At 36.7% G+C, this 18,352-nt stretch overlaps 1 pseudogene; it reads right to left on the bottom strand.

The window, feature by feature from the left end:
• Positions 1–472: 472 nt before the first annotated feature.
• On the bottom strand, positions 473–958 carry LOC118652133 (annotated as a pseudogene).
• Positions 959–18,352: the final 17,394 nt, after the last annotated feature.

Below are 18,352 nucleotides of genomic sequence, written 5' to 3'. Positions count from 1 at the left end.
ATTGGTGGGGAGCACTGGTAGTGAATTAGAGGAAGGAAGAAGAATGACAAGGATAATTAATCCTCTGACTACTTGCCTTCGTTAGCTTTACCCTTCCCCAAAATGTTCTTGCTTGTCTCAAAATGGCCTGCAATACACAGCTCCGTGTCTTTCTGAGTTCTGGGACCCACTTCATCTTCTTGTTCCTTGCGGCCTAAGATGCTAACTCATTCATCCTAACTGACTTGATTGCTGCATGAAGGCTCATGGCCCCTTCATCTGTCCAACTTTTAAATAGGCATTTTTATATGCTACATCTTTCTCTTTGAATTTGTCCAATTTGGGTGTGTTATTCATTTAAGTTCTTTTTATTTTTTTTAAGACAAAAGTTTTCTTTATTTTTGGGGGGGGCGGAGGGGAAGGAACATAACATTTCTACTCAATTAAGAGAAACATTTTTATCAGTACAGAGGTCTTTTTTTTTTCACGCTTATCATGCCATGAATTCATAGGGAATGGGTTCCAGTAACTCAGGCTCCTTTCCATTAGTTCTCACAAAGTGTGCTTCTCTGAGTGGAGCAGGCTCACACTTCAGATGAACCCAGGTACCTTTCTCTTTGGCTTCCTTCTTTTTCTAATCACTTTCCTTCCCATGTTGTAGGAAGCTATCTCAGCTCTTAGAGTGCTTACCATGCTCAATAGGTACATTAATTCTCTTGGCAAGAACCTTGCCCTTAACTTGCTTGTTCACAACAATGCCCACTGCATGCTGGGTGACATTGTAGACTCTTCCAGTGTTGCCATGGTAACATTTGTGGGGCATTCCTTGTTAAACAATGCCCATTCCCTTGATGTCCACAATATCACCTTTCTTGTAGACTCACATGTATGTGGCCAAAGGAACAATTCCATGTTTTCTAAAAGGCCTAGAGAACATATACTGGGTGCCTCCCCTCTTTCCCTTTGTGTTAGTCATTTTGACAAATTACTGGAAAAATGGAGGCTCTGGTCAAAAGGGCTATTTATTTCTTGTTTCCTATTAGTATAAAGAGAAGTGGAAGATAGAGTGAGGTAGTCTAATAAAGACATAATCTAAATTCCAAGAGGAAATAAGAGAAGCAACACAATGAAAAATACATAATGTTTGATAATACAAACATATGAAAACTGATAATCATCTGGAACTGATTAAAGATAATAATCCTCATATATGGGAAGCAGACTGTATACCAAATATAATAAAAGTAAATTCAACCTATGTATAATAGATATGGTAGAAAAAGAATCCAAGAAAAAGAAGAGATCTTAAAAGCTGTCAGAATGAAAAATGGGTTACACATAAATAAATTGTTGTTAAACTGATGTCTTTCTTCTCAGTAGCAACAAAGGAAGCCAGAAGACTGTGGAATAATACATTTAAAAGAGTGAGAGAAAATAACTATCATTTAAAATGATAGACTTGGAAAAAATGTTTCAAGGATGAGGGTGAAACAAAGGGCTTTAGATAAATCAAAACAGAGAGAGTTTATTACCAACAGACTATACTAAAAGGAATTTTAACAAATGCGGTCCAGGAAAAATAAAAATGACCCCTGACGATCTGAGAAGCCAGCTCTGAAAATGGTAGACTTGTGGGTAAGCCTACACAAATAGCAACCACATGAATTAATAATGATTCATCTCATTTGTGCAGTTCAAAAATGAGATTAGAAATCTTAAACAGCAATGGCACACGTTTGGGAGATATATATTACAGTGCATTAAATAAAGCTCCACTATGATAAGAACTATGGTTGGTGTTTATGAGTTTGTACAGGTAGGAGAAGCTTGTATTTCCATCGTAGAGACTTAAGGCAATCTTGTGAGAGCAAATCAGAGGGGGAAATCTCATGCAAGGTGCAGTATCCAGAGAATCACTTGATATTTTGCAGTTTCATCTTCCTCGCATCCCTAAAGCAAAGCGAAACCATATCTGTGTTCAGACAGAAGGTGCAAGACACTGATGGGCTGAGATACTGAGGTAGTGCTTCTTCCTGATTACTTGGAAGGAGTCTCAAGAGGTTTTTTTCCCCCCAATTATACATCCTTTTTTTCCAGAGAGGCAGCTGGTGGGGGAGGCAACTCCTAAATCGGAGAAGTGGTTCCCGTGCTGATTGGCCAGCCTGGTCGTAACCAAGCATGGGATTATCAGACACAAGGTCCCCTTATCTGCTGCAGGGTTTTCTTTCACTGAAATAGATTTCTCTTTGCTTTATGCAGTTCTGTCCCAGAGCATACCACATTTTATGGGCAAGAGAGAAAGGTCATGAAATTCATTCTTTGATTTATTGTTTGAGTTGTTGCCTTCACTGGAGAGTACAATGAAGTCTGCCTCTTTGCAATGCCGGGCCTGTCCAGGTAGTCAATTTGGTTTCATTTCGGTTTGAAAGCTGTCCACGGCCAGGGTCTGGTTTCTTCTAACAACCAGCTTGGCGCATGCTTAAGGCCTGGCTGGCTCTTCGCTCACCTTGTTATTTCTTAATGCTCTATTAAGCCCCAGATTCCACGTCCGGACTTTTACTTTCTGTCCAACAGAAATAACTGACTTTGGGCCCCGTGTCTCAAGGACAATGCGAGCAGTTTAATAACCTAGAAAAATGTTCATCACTTCTTTCACTCGATATTTTACCGTTACCCATGGGATATAAAAAAATAAAGAGGCTGCTTTTCACATTGATTTTCTTTGCTCAGAGCAGAATTCAGTCTTTGGTCTTACTTCAGATACAGTGCGGGTCCCACTGTAGCCAGTTGCTTCTCTGGAAGCTGTCAGCTCACCACGAGTAGCTTCAGAGATGTGACACTTTGGGGACTCGGGTTAATCTGCTAAATATAATCCTCCAGTCTGCTATATGCTGCTTATCCACATTAAGCTTTGACATAAAAAGGGTTTGGCCTCTAAAATATTCATTTTTCTCAAGGGAACTTGACTCTAAGACCTACATTTTTTTTTTTTTTTTTTGCAGTGCAGGATTCCCATCAAACATTGCAAAGGAAAAATAATTTTTCAAATAAAAACATTCCCCAACAATGCAGCATTGAGGTTGAAATCACTCAAGGTCCTTCATTTTCGGATTAATAGGTTTCAAGAGGAGTAAACACATTTCTGTGAAGAAGATACAATATGGACAAGGGCTTAGACCAACTGCCTCCTCTCAGCATGGAATTCTTTTTTTCCTGTTGTGTTGATGTTACACTTATCCTTGGCTTTTCATCAGTGACATTCAGTGGATAGTGCTCTGTTTTGTGAAGTGTCTGGGTTTCTATCATCCACTCAGGGCACTGAAGGAGATCTGTGTTTTTTAAATCTGAAATATCTGCCTATTCAGGTAACAAACACTTCTCTTCATTTGGAAATAGGAAGATCTGTGTTTATTTAAAAAAAATAAAGTTGTTAAACTTTAAATACATCTTATTGGGAAATGCCTTGGCTCAGGATAGCAGAGTACACAAAAAATATAAATGTATAGCTCAATAGACTCTCATAAAGTGAGCACCCATGTAATCACTGCCCAAGTCTAAATAGAATCCTGGCCCTAGTCCGGAAGCACCTCTATGCCCCCTCCCGAATAGTAACCCCACCCCCTTTCTTCCCAAAGGTAGCCACTATCTTGACTTCTAATATAGTTTAGTTTTCCCTGCCTTGCAAGATAATGAATTGGAATCCTTAGATATACCTACATATGTAGATGTGGGTGCAGATATGTATATTTCTGTTGCTAATACACCTAGGAGTATATTGTGAGAGCTTCGTGTTACGGGTCTGTTCAAAGTAGTAGTGAGTAAAATGCTCTTTCTAAATAACGTTACCCATTTACTCTCCTGAAAAGAGTGTTAAGCCTCTGTTGCCCCACACCCTTAGCAGTGATTGGTGGTGCCAGTCTTTCCAGTTTTAGCCATGTCAGGGCATAGGTAGTAATATCTCATTAAAGTCTTAATTGGAATTTTCCTGATGACCAAGGAGGTTTGAGCCCATTTGTAATTGTTAGTCTCTTTGTGACTTTTGTCCATTTTTCTATTGTGTTGGCTCTGTATTTTCTTATAGATCGATGTGAGTTTTTTAAAAAGCATTTTGGACATGAGGCTTTTCTTGATTACATGCTTCATGTTGTATTTTGTATAGTATATTGTGATGAGCAGACATTTTTAATTGTATAGTGGTTTGTGTTATTAATCTTCCCTTTAAGATGAATGCTTTTTGTATATTGTTTAAAAAAAATCTCTCTCCAAACGAAGGCAGTGAAGATATTTTCCTGTATTATCTTCTGGAAGTCTTATCATTTTGCTCTTCTTACCAAGAGCTGCAGTTTATCTGGCATTACTTTTTGTAGGATTTGGTGCACAGTTTCTATTTATTTTTCCCACGTGGATATACATATAACCAGTCCTGGGGTTTCCTCTCAAGCTTCTCAAACTTTGAAAATGAACATCCATCTTTATATTATTTCCTCTGTTTAAAATACAGCATTCAGCCCTAGCCAGTTTGGCTCAGTGGGTAGACACTGACTTGAGGACTGAAGGGTCTCAGTTTCAATTCTGGTCAAGGGCACATACCTCGGACGCAGCCTTGGGCCCTGGCCCTGACCAGGGTGCATGCGGGAGGCAATCAATCAATGTGTCTCTTTCATCTCTCTCTCTCTCTCTCTCTCTCTCTCTCTCTCTCTCTCTCTCTCTCTCTCTCTCTCTCTCTTGCCCCCTCTCTTCCTCCCTTCCCTTCTCTCTAAAAATCAATAGAAAAAATATCCTTAGGTAAGGATTAACAAAAAAACAGATAAACAAAAACACAGCATTCATATTTTACAAGTCAGTATGCAGTACCCATTTATTACTTAATTGGTCAGGCTTTAGCTAAACTTTTGCTTTACAGAGGAGATGGAGATGAAAAAAAAAGTAGTGAGGGATACCTAAAATTCTCTTTGCTCAACTAGTTCCTCTTCAGAGAGGCCACACATGTGTGTCCTCAGATCAGCAAATCAACATAGTTCTGCACTGGGAGAGTTATATTGAGCTTATTCAAGCCATTATTGGTCTTTGATGGATGTTTAGATTTTTTCTCAAAAAAATTGTTTTACATGTACAGAAGTAACATTCTTACAGTGTTGAATTGTGTGTTACTTCAATTGAGCTCAACCTTGGCTTACAAGATAAATGAATTACTGAAATTACCCATTTGTAATTATTTTTTTTATCTTTGAGAATGAGTAAAAGCTCTTGTCAAGAACATTGCTCCAATCAAAAGTATAAGATACACAGAGAGAATTCTCTCTACCTTAAAAAAAATTAAAAATGGAACTTCCATTTGACCCAGTAATCCCACTTCTAGGAATATATTCAAAGGAAACAGAACACCAATCAGAAAGGATATATGCACCCCATATGTTCATAGCAGCACAATTTACAATAGCTAAGATTTGAAAACAGCCTAAGTGCCCATCAGCAGATGAATGGATTAAAAAATAGTGGTACATCTACACAATGGAATACTACACTGCGGTAAAAAAGAAGGAATTCTTACCATTTGCAACAGCATGGATGGAATTGGAGAGCATTATGCTAAGTGAAATAAGCCAGTCAAAGAAAGATAAATATCACATGATCTCACTCATTTGTGGAGTATAATGCACAACATTAAACTGATGTACAGAACCAGTCATAGAAGCATTGACTAGACTGTCCAACCTATGAGGGAAGGCGGGGGTTGAGAGGGTAAGAGATCAACCAAAGGACTTGTATGCATGCATATGAGCATAACCAATGGACACAGACGGGGGCAGGAGGGGGTGAGGGCATGTGCTAGGGGTTGGGGGTGGATGGGGAGAGGTCAATGGGGGAAAAAGAAGAATTATGTAATACATTAAATTATAAAGAACTTAAACACACATACAAACACAGACAAATACTTGTTTTAGAAGAATAGGATACTAATTTCAATTCGTGATTCCAGCCAGTATTTGATAAAAATATAATATCCAAAACCCTTTAATTGCAACAGTTAAACTTATTGCATTCATTTTTTATTAATTTGATAAACATCAGAATGAGAGCAAATTTATAGTACTATATAAAAGAAAAGTACATTCACTTGAATTAATATTAACATTTTTAATTACTTGTCAACTCTCCAGATCATATGTACCCAACTTGTAATGTAAGCAATATTATAAGTTAACTAGAGGCTTAGTGCACAAAATTCATGCACTTGGGGAGGGGGTCTTTCAGCCTGGTTTGTGCCCTTTCACAGTCTGGGAGCCTTCAGGGGATGTCCAGGAGCCCTCGCGGGGAGTGGGCCTAAGCCATCAGTTGGACATCCTTGGTGTTGCCATGGAGGCAAGAGAGGCTTCCACCACCACCGTTGTGCTCACTAGCCATGAACCTGGCTTCTGGCTGAGTGGCGCTTCCCGTGTGGGAGCGCACTGACCACCAGGGGGCAGCTCTTGCATTGAGTGTCTGCTCCCTGATGGTCAGTGCACATCATAGCGACCAGTTGTTCCACTGATGGGTCGATTTGTATATTAGTCTTTTATTATATAGGATAATTGTATTTTGCATGTATCTTGATTTATAGCATATGATAATAGAATAAAGCATGGCTAATCCTAATGTGAAATAATGATTAAATCATAGTTAATTAAAATAATGACAGTTAAAATTTAAGGACTGAAAGACTAAAAGTGAAATAAGCTTTGATAGAGCCTTTTCATAAAAGGCACTAGAGGCCCAGTGCATGAAATTTGTGCACTGGTAGGCTGCCGGCTGAAGGCCGCATACTCCCTCCCTTCCCCAGGCCAGCCTGCCCCCTGGTCAAACTCCCAGAAGAACTCCAGTTGAGGGGACAATTTGCATGCTACGCTTTTATTATATAGGATTATTAATGGCATCTTTATGGGTCCATTATTTACTTTTTAGTATAAACTGTACAAATCAAGTAATTTGAAACATATACTTTTAAAACTTATTGTACTCCTTGTATTCAGTTTATTTATATTAAAATCTCTTTCCCAGCCCTGTCCTCTTCTAAGCTCTAATATACACCTAGTTTTTGACTGATTGTTCAGCTCAGATTTCAGCATGTCTTAAAACAAGCATGTAACATTTGCCTCAAAATGTGTGTTCTCCTCATTTCTATCTCTGTTTGGTTTGATATTTTAAATCTCCTTTGACTTCTCATCCACTCATTTTCCAAAGGTTATCATGTCTTATTTATTCTAATATATCTTCTTGGCTTTACTAACTGTCTTCTTCAACTCACTAGAAACCTGACATAGGTAACCTAACATTTTCTCTGCCCTTACACTGTCTTTCCAGTCCATCTTTTATACTACTGAGAAATTCATTTTAAAATGGTCATTAGAATAAGACCATGCTCCAAATAAAATCTTTATATAACTAGATTCTGAACATGAATTCTGGAGTGCTCTAAATTTACCTCTGCTCCCCCACATACGATCCTACTAGTGTATCCTGTTTCTCAGCAATCCTTGGCATTTGTCTAGGCTTCTGCACCACTTTCTCAAAGGAACCCTTTGTCTTGTCTTAATTTCAAGGGTCCATACTGGACCCTTCAACTCTAATGTTAGCCTTGATCTAAGGGCAGATTTCTGCTAGTAAAACAGAGATGAGGAAGGGATGGAGGGATTGGGGTGGGAGAGAGAGAGAGAGAGAGAGAGAGAGAGAGAGAGAGAGAGAGAGAGAGAGAGAGAGAGAGATTGAAAGACTTAAAACATTTTTGGGTGGTAATTTTGGCTCAGGAACCATGGGATAGTTATTTTCATCTACTATGTGAAAAAGATAGAGTGTTTTAGAGAGCTTTCTGATGCCTCTAAGAGAAATCTCAGTTAATTCTAGATCAATACATTCATTTATTATATCCCACACTGATCACTTAGGAAGTAGAATGAACATCAGGATTTTTAACTTTATGTATTAACCATACCTTGAAGGACCCACTTCTTTTCTTCTCTCTACTTTTCCATCTTCCATGCTGCCTTTATCCTCAGGCTGTTTAAAGTATGACTGTAGCAATATCAGTTATTGCATCTAGTTATGATCTCACCCTCCAGCAGGTCACCTGTGGCACCTCATTTGGGTGATGTGACTCTTCCTGGGGCTATTGCTATGGAGGGGAATGGCATTACCTCTGGTACCCTATAGCCCACATTTGGATAATAAAGTGAGTGTCCCAGCTTCTCCTGAGACACTGTGCTATATATGAACGAAGAAAACTGGAACAAAAAATGGCTCTCTCAGAATCAAAATGAAGATGGATCTCCATGCTCTTCAATCGAAAGAGTGCTAATTAAAATGAAATCTTAAAAGTTAAAATCTGAAAGCTTATTCAAACATTTCCAAGAAAAGTCCATTTTTAGTCTCCTTCTTAATCTACTTTTGGAATGGTTTGCAGGTAACCAATATATGTGTTGTTCTTACCCTATATATTAAATGAGTCGATGTTCCTCAGCCAGAGTCCATTAGGACCCTCCTGTATCTGAACAAGTTGGGCTTATTACTTGGTTACAGCAAGGGAAACACGCACCATGGGAACTGTGTGGGCATCTCCATCAGAGGTGTGAGAAAGAATATGTTATAGAATACAGGCTTGTGTTGTGTGATTTGGGGGCAGCATAAGGGAGGATGGCTTTGCTGTGCATTGGCTGCTATCAGGAAGCAGTGCATCTTAATAAATCTTATCTGGAAGGTACACCCATATGTTATGTTTAAAATCCTATATAATAAGAGCCTAACCTGCAAATCAACGGAAGGGCAGAATGACAGGTCACTATGATGCGCACTGACCACCAGGGGGCAGACGCTCAATGCAGGAGCTGCCCCTGGTGGTCATTGCACTCCCACAGGGGAGCACTGCGCAGACAGAAGCCAGGCTAGCAGCAGTGCTAAGGAGCAATGAGCCGGTGGGTGGTAAGGAGCGAGGTCTCAGATTGCGAGAGGGCACAGGCCAGGCTGAGGGATCCCGCTCCCTCAGTGCACGAATTTCGTGCACCGGGCCTCTAGTATATATGTATAAATATACACACATATGTGTTAATACTGTATATTTTTTAAATCATAAGAGTAACAAGCACAAGTACTTACGTATTGAGACAAAGTTAGAAATGAGGGAAGAGTGGCTAGTTAGAAAAGATTTTGTCAGATATTCTAGAGTTAATGTGACTATTTATTCTGTTATTGAATATATGAATTAATTTTATTATTAAAAATAAGTGAATACTTTTATATATTGATGAACATATACGAATAAACTCATCAAAAATGTGTCATGCAAAAAATAGAGCTTGTGTTTAAAAAGATTCCTCATTTCAATCATTTTAACTTAAGCATTTTCTACTTTGCTTTTAGCCTGATAATTTCCTGAATCAGATCCATAAAACCATTTGCTATTTATCTTGTACAACTATATTTGGTTCATTCATTGTCTTATCAATACTCTTGGCTGAAGCGTTTAGAAGTTCTATTAAAATAAACGATTAAAGAAATAAACTAGGCATTAAATTAGGATCGTTTTATGGGGAGGTTTTTATACTGTGGTCCTAAAATGAGCTTTTAAGCATTTTATCATGTAAAAGAGAATGATTAGTCCATATCTCAATAAGACACTAAATCAATGCACACTACATCACATGTAGAGCTTAAAGAGTGATCATTTAAATTTTCTTAAGAGCAATCTTTAAGTGAAACAAATTGCTTTTTTACAAGTCTCCCCTGCCCCAATTTTATCAAATTAGGGAAGATTTAATCATATTGATTATTTGTAAATGGAAGACAGCAAGAATAAATTACCCCTGTAGGTGGCAGTCAAACTCTAAATAATGGATTAAAATGTTCTTGCTACAGTGGATGATTATCCTTGGAAAGAACTTTGAGTTTAAAAAAAAAAACCAAGACACTTTACAATTATCTCTTTATCACTATTTTGAAATGTCTGAATTATTAAATATTTTGTACACATTCATTTGAGATGCATTGCATAAAACCTTGGGAAAACTAAAAGTTAGGAGAAGTGGGACATGTAACAGGAAAGTTCTTTTAAATCAATTGGGTTAGAAATGCATGTTTATTACATTTCTAATTTATGAGTTATCATAATTATTTAAAGTAATATACTAAGTATACTACAAAACAAATATATTCTTAGTCTTTGTCAAATAAAGAATATATTAAGGTAAACATATATTAATGTCACCATTGGAATGTTGTTTTAGAGAAGCACTGACATAACTTTCATCTTTACCTGTAAGAGGCTAGTTATTGTTTTCATATACTCAGAGCAGTGTGATCATCTTCTTCCAATATCATGCCTTAAAGAAAAAGTATATAATATGCATCTGCAAGTGTGTCAACAGTTGGTATATATTATATATTACACAGTAATAGTGACTGAAAGGAGGGAATTAAGTATTGAAACTTTCTAGACACAATCTATTAATTTCTGAAAGTATCCTTATGTTATAGATATCATAAGGATTGCTAAAAATGTTTAACAGTGTCACTGGCATGAGCATCAACCAATCAGGAGTGATGCCGGCTAGGTGATCGCATGTTGGTGTCTGCCAGCTTAAGATCACACAGATATTATTACATCTTTGGAGATTCTGAAAATAAGGCGCAGAGAGTCTAGCCTGTTTGCTGAAGAACTAGTAAAAGCTGGAATCTAGGCTGCACTGACTTCACTGCTATTGTCTTTCTATCAAAGTTTTGAGGTGTCCATAATACCAAGTGCATATGTACAATAGTGAACTTCCTTGTTGTGATTGCAAAAGGAAGTAATAAACAAACTAACCAAACTAACTCCAATCTCTATGACCCTAGTCCATTGTCCTCAGGTCCCTTTGAGACAACTGAAAACATAAGGCATTGTAGTTGACTAATTAAGAGCCCAGTATTGTCCAAATTAGAGACATTATGTTGGCTTCTGTTCTCAGACAAAAAAGCATAAAACACAAATGTTATTTATCTTAGTGGTATAGATTGTGAGGCATCAACTGAGAAAAAATGAATTTGAGAAAAGAGGAGCATGAACTAAACTTATTTTTATAATAATAACTTTTTTCTTTATTGATTAAGGTATTACATATGTGTCCTTATCCCCTCATTGCCCACACCCCCACTTATGCCCTCACCACCCTGGTGTCTGTGTCCATTGGTTAGGCTTATATGCATGCATACAAGTTCTTTGGTTGATCTCTTACCCTTACCCCCATCCTATCCTACCTTCCCTCTGAGGTTTGATGGTCTGATCAATGCTTCTCTGTCTCTGGATCTATTTTTGTTCATCAGTTTATGTTGTTCATTACATTCCACAAATGAGTGAGATCATGTGATATTTATCTTTCTCTGACTGGCTTATTTCGCTTAGCATAATGCTCTCCAGTTCCATCCATGCTGTTGCAAATGGTAAGAATTCCTTCTTTGCTACCGTGGCATAGTATTCCAGTGTGTAGATGTACCGCTGTTTTTTAATCCCCTCATCTGCTGATGGGCACTTAGGCTGTTTCCAAATCTTAGCTATTGTAAATTGTGCTGCTATGAACATATGGGAGCATATATCCTTTCTGATTGGTGTTTCTAGTTTCTTGGGATATATTCCTATAAGTGGGAGTTCCATTTTTAGTTTTTTGAGGAAACTCCATACTGTTCTTCACAGTGGCTGCACCAGTCTCCATTCCCACCAGCAGTGCATGAGGGTTCTTTTTTTTCCACATCCTCTCCAGCACTTGTCATTTGTTGATTTGTTGATAGCCATTCTGACAGGTGTAAGAAGGTACCCATTGTCGTTTTGATTTGCATCTCTCAGATGATTAGTGACTTTGAGTGTGTTTTCATATGTCTCTTGGCTTTCCTTATGTCCTCTTTTGAAAAGTATCTATTAAGGTCCGTAGCCCATTTCTTGATTGGGTTGTTTATCTTCCTTTTGCTAAGTTGTATGAGTTCCCTGCAAATGTTGGAGATTAAACCCTTATCAGTGATAATATCGGCAAATATGTTCTCCCATGCAGTGGGCTTTCTTGATGTTTTGTTGATGGTTTCTTTTGCTGTACAGAATCTTTTTATTTTGATGTAGTCCCATTTGTTTACTTTAGTTTCTACTGCCCTAGGAGCTGTATCAGTGAAGATATTGCTTCGGCATATGGCTGAGATTTTGCTGCCTGTGGATTCACTAATATTTTTATGGTTTCCCATCTTATGTTTAAGTTCTTTATCCATTTTGAGTTTATTTTGTGTATAGTCTAAGTTAGTGGTCTAGTTTCATTTTTTTGCATGTATCTGTCCAATGTAAGGGATCATACCTCAATATAATAAAAGCTTTATATGGCATACCTACAGCCAACATCATACTCAAACCTAAAACCTTTTCACCTAAGAACAGGAAGAAGACAGGGATGCCCACTTCCACCACTCATGTTTGACATAGTACTGGAAGTGCTAGCTATAGCAATTAGACAACAAGAAGAAATAAAAGGTATCCAATTGGAAATGAAGACAGACATAAAACTGTCATTTTTCGCAGATGACATGATACTGTACATAGAAAACCCTAAAGACTCTATCAAAAAATCATTAAACTTAATAAATGTATTCGGCAATGTAGCAGGATACAAAATTAATGCCAAGAAATCTATGGCGTTTTTATACACCAATAGTGAACTTACAGAAAGAGAGATTAAAAAAAATTCCATTTACCATTGCACCAAAAAAATTAAGATACCTAAGAATAAACTTAACTAAGGAAGTAAAACACCTGTACTCAGAAAACTACAGGACACTGAAAAAGGAGATAGAAGAAGACATAAACAGATGGAAGAACATACCATGTTCATGGATTGGTAGAATCAACATCATCAAAATGTCCATACTACCCAAAGCAATCTATAGATTCAATGCACTCCCCATTAAAATACCAATGGCATATTTCACAGACCTAGAACAAACTCTCCAAAAATTCATCCGAAATAAAAAAAGACCCCAAATAGCTGCAGTGATCCTGAGAAAGAAGAACAAAGTAGGAGGGATCTCAATATCAGACATCAAGCCACAGTTCTCAAAACTGCCTGGTACTGGCACAAGAAAAGACATATAGATCAATGGAATAGAGTAGAGAACCCAGAAATCGACCCAAACCATTATGCTCAATAAATATTTGACAAAGGAGGCAAGAACATACATTGGAGTCAAGACAGTCTCTTCAATAATAATAACTTTTAATAGTAATAGAAAAGAGGGGTCCAGTTTCATTAGTGATGCTGCTAAGGCAGTGGGTGAAGCATTTCATTATTACTACGATGAAATATGTGTCAGAGAATGTTACATACCTACTGAATGAATGTTTATTGTCTCCTTATTTTTTAACCGGACTCTATTTTTACCAGGAGTGTTAATCTGTAGCTCTACTAACGCAGTTCCAGCCTTCCTTGAAGCTAAATGGGTCCTTGTATCCCTTCAAAATAGAAACAGAATAAGTCTTCCTCGCCTTGGGATTCGTTTAATACCTATTGAACCTCTAATGTGCTAGTCATTATCTATCTGTAGTGTTGTGTGCCAGGCTAGATTTTAAAGATGTGAATAAATTTCCATTGATTTTCAAGAAAATTTTATACTTTCAAGAGATAACTGAGATGGTAGGAAAATTCATCTAGATGTGCTATAAGTGGTATTTTAGAGGTTTGCCCTTTAGTGCTTAAATAGTTCCTCATTTTATTTGTGTTATGTGAGTAAATAATCTGTTCTGGAAAAGGTCATCCCAATCTGATTCCAATTATTGAAGCTATTTCTGTCTATACCCAGGGGAAAATAATAACTTAGACTCTGTGGGGTTTTTAATGGCATAAAATAATATAATACTCCTGGCTACCTGTGTGCACCTGTATGCATATTTGTTTTCATTTTCACTTCCATAATCCACTGTATGATCGGAGTTAGAGAAAGAAAGCTCTTTAATAAATGTTGCTTACATATTCTCTGTATTTTCTATTATTTTATGGCTAATGTAAACAGATACTAACTCATCCTCTGTGTAAAAGCCCTTTATAAGACTGAGGACTGATATGCCTTGGTTTAACCTGGATAATCACCTTAGATTTCTCCATAAGCATTGACCACTTGTCCATTTTTAAAGCATTGACAAGTAATCTTGCTTCCTTAATGGAAATGTTCTGGGACTCCCCATACATGTCATGTCAAAAATAAAATGCAATGTTTTTGCATTTATCTATTAAGTCATTTCCCAAAGTAGTATTATGATCTTTTCTAATCTTGTAAAAATCACCATAAATGTCTAAACATGGGACTTTAATTATTTTTTTTCTTTTAGTTCATAGGGATGTATCTATGAAGTAATATAGATATGTTTAGCTTTTTTATTTTTAATGTACTTTCTCCCTTTACATTTTTGCCTACAGACTTTCAATTGCATTCGTTTTCTTTTTTTTTTAAGTTATTATTCTTTCTAGAACTACAGGTTCAGAAGAATCTCAAATAATGTATTTGGGGTAGTATTCACCTTTTTAGGCTACAATTTCTTTATCTAGAAGACTAAAATTTTGGATTAGATGAGCTCTCAAAATCCCTCTAGATTTAGGTTAGAAAGTGTCAAAAATTAAGAAAACTCATTTTAGTTTTTCCTGATACATTGAATTTATATTTCTCTTTTTTAGTCTCAGTTATACCACCTTCATTCCCTTTTAAGCTGTCTTTTGTTGTCCTCCTCAGCAGTCTTTTCAGACTTAAAGGCATTCCCTTTTGTATGATAGCTCCGTAGGTAGTTCTTAGGTAGTTCACTCATTGTAACCTTGATATCTTGTTAAGAGCAGGATGGCTTTGGATCTGACCCCTGGGCCATGGTGAGGAAAAATCAGAGGGCCTCAGTTGAAAGAGTTGGGATGTTAACATTTTATTTCTGCGAGGCAATGATTTTGCCAGAGGGAAAGAGTCATTCTACGTTGGCAGGTTTTTTAAAAAATGTTTTTACTTTTGCATCATTACCCTTGGACTATAGTGCCTGAACCTACAAGTCTGCTAAATCCTTCCTCGACTTTTTTATCACACTACATACAGCATTCTTTCAAATGCAAGGTCAGGGTATCCATCTCTTTTGGTACCACGGCTGTAAAATGAGAAGTGCTGCTTATTTCAGATAAAACCTCTTTTTACCTCTCCCCCCAAAAAGCTTTATTCTTTCACACATAATATCTGCTTTTTACATTTTAGTAAAAAATAGGGTAAAACCGAGGAGAAGGAGTCATAGTGTTTGTGACTATTGAAATCACAAAAATGCGTGGTTGGACGGTACTGTACAGGTCATTTATTTTACCTTCCACCGTCAAATAAATTGCCTGTTACATTAGCCCAGGAAATGGGTCTGCAATCTTTTCTTGCTGCTCCGTGGCACGAAAATCTACTGCTTTTTGTCTACACACAGAATTAATTTATAAATTTAGGCTTTTAATTATACTTAAGTCATTGGACCTTCGGCATGTAGGAATTTTTTAAATCACTGGCAAATATTAAAAGGCTTGGCTCCTAACACATTCACATTGTAATCTCCTTCATTTTCTGAGGGCAAACGGAGAGACACTGGACATGTTTTTCTATATCCTCATCTTCAAGTACGTCCTGCTTGGTGAAGATCTAGGTATGAATTCCTAACTGCTAGTCACTCAGATTCACAGTTCAAGGCTTATGCAAAGTCTGACTCATTCCTAAAGTTTGGAGGACTATAAAAATAATAAAAAGCTTATCTCTTATTTGTTTGATTAATTTAAAATTGTATAAAGTAATGTGAATGTAATTGTATTGTTTATCTATAACCCGTCCAAATATTATTTGCCAATGACATCACAAAGGAGGTGAGTAGGAGCAAAGTTGTATTTAGCTAAAGAAATGATACCGGATGGCAACTCAAATCTATAGGGACAACTGAAGAGAACCTTAATAAATATATATATTTGTTATATATATATTTATTAATATATATAAATGAAATATATAAGAATATATACATACATAAACTATAAATGCTATAAATATATACTTTCCCTCTTTCTCTAGCTTCTTTAAAATAAAGTTTAATAAAGTAATAATTACAATAATGCATTGTTTACTTTAAATCTTATATAAATGTAATAAGTATAAAAAGAATACTATGGTAATGGGATAAAAGTAATCAAGCTATTAATTTCTATTAATTTCCACAATAATGTGTCTATATCTCAGTGGAATTAATCTAAGTCTAAGTTAGTTCTAATCAGTTAAGATGCATGTAAAAATCCTTAAAGCAACTACTAAGAAAATAATGGTTTAAAAAATAAAAAATCAGACTGTTGAACCTCAGAGGGAAGGTAGGGGAGGGTGGGTGGGAAGACATCAACCAATGAACTGGTTGGCATATATGGACACAGACAATGAGGTAGTGAAGGCCTGGAAGGTGGGATGGGAGTGGGCTAGAAGAGCTTAATGGGGAAAAGGAGGACCTATGTAATACTAACAATAATAAAGATTTTTTAAAAGTAAAAAAAGCACTTAAAATAAAAAATTACATGAAAAATATTAACTTAGTGGAAAATAATCAGTTAGTGTAAAGGAGGAATAGAGAACCAAAAAAGACATAAAACATATAAAACAAAAAATAATATGGCAGGTGTAATATAACTCTATCTTATTAAATGTAAATGAAGTAAACAATTCAATTAAAAAGCAAAATTGTCTTTAATATAATAATATAGTTTAATGTAAAATATTTTCATTTTTGGGGGGTTTAAAAGAATTGTTCAGCGTTTTTTCTTTGTTAATCTTCACTTGAGGATATTCTTTCCATTGATAGAATGGAAGGGAGGGAGACAGAGAGAAACATCGATTTGAGAGACACATTGATCGGTTTCCTCCTACACATGCTCGGACAAGGGCCCTAGGGCCAGGGATTGAGCCTGCAACATGTACCCTTGGTGCCCTTGCCCAGAATTGAACCCCTGACCCTTCAGTCCTTAGGCGGACATTCTAATCATTGAGCAAAACCAGCTTGAGCAGAATCCTGAAGCTTTGAGAGGGAAGACATTAACAGTCAGTTGGGGCTTATGTAAACATTTGCAACATGTATGGACACACTGCTTCTGAGTGGATGCTGGGCAAAGTGCTGGCTGCTAATGAATTGGCATCTTCTGGAGATGATACCAAAATAGATCATTATTTTCCCATGAGCAAAGGGATGAAGCTTGGGTGATGAATAACTTGAGCTTTGAACAACATCTCTCATGGTAATTAGTCCCTTGCTGGTCGCACACCATCCTGTAATATAGTATCTCACTGCTGCTGTGTTGCCATCTTTCTCGGTGTGTACCTCACAGCCATTTCCTCTGGAGGTTCTTGCTGTCCACAATTTGTAATCCATGATTCTCATTTTAATGCTTTCTTTTCTTTTTATTTTTTCCTCACTGTTCCCTCACCCCCCCCCCCCCCCTCGCCCACATACACACACATATAAGTCAGGGCAATTATTTTACAATCTGAAAAAATCTTTTCTCTTGAATCTACTTCGTTTGATCAAACCCAAAATTCATGTAGTTCCCCCAAATCATAGAATTTTGGAGAAAAGAGCTGGAAATGGAAAAGCTTGGAAGTTACTTTTGCTTTCCTGTCTCACCCTAGCCCTCCTTTAAGACGAGAAATGCACATTCAACTCCAGTTTTCATTGTGAGAAAAGACAAGGCAAGGTATCAGGAGAAAAATAACCCCACTTTAAAACTTTACATTCTATCTCACTATAGCTTGGTATTTCAGATGTTGTTGCATTTTTCCAATTAGGCCTAAAAACTTCATGAAAGGAGGCAGAGGCAAAATAAAATATTTCTTCTATTATTTGACCAAATTTTGCCAAAATCTATATTTTCAATTCCTGGGGGATATGTACCCCCTTTTTATAACTCTTTGACTCCAAAATATTATTTCATCAACAAGGGGATAGTATCCAATATCGGGAGACTTAAAGACTACTTTCACTAAAACATTTTGCTGTCAGCATATGAGATTAGATGTTGGCAGGCCAGTTAATTTTTACCTTCTTTCCATTGTGACTTTACTTAGAAACCTCCCATGTAATACTGTTTGAGATAGTTGCTTTGTAATTGGAAATGTAGACAGTTACATTTCTTAAATGCTATAGAACTTTACTTTATAATTTGTGAAATACTGCCTGTAATGATCATCAATGTTTTATAACTCAAGGAGTTATAAACTAGAGACCGCAAGATTCAGTAAAAAAAGAACCAAAGACCTCAAGCTATTCTCATTAAATAGAGTAAAAAACTGTAAAGAAACCTTGTTTCTCTAAGAA

This window comes from Myotis myotis, unplaced genomic scaffold (assembly GCF_014108235.1).
Source record: "Myotis myotis isolate mMyoMyo1 unplaced genomic scaffold, mMyoMyo1.p scaffold_m19_p_3, whole genome shotgun sequence".
NCBI classification, from domain to species: domain Eukaryota; kingdom Metazoa; phylum Chordata; class Mammalia; order Chiroptera; family Vespertilionidae; genus Myotis; species Myotis myotis.
This window is presented reverse-complemented; position numbering and strand designations above follow the sequence as displayed.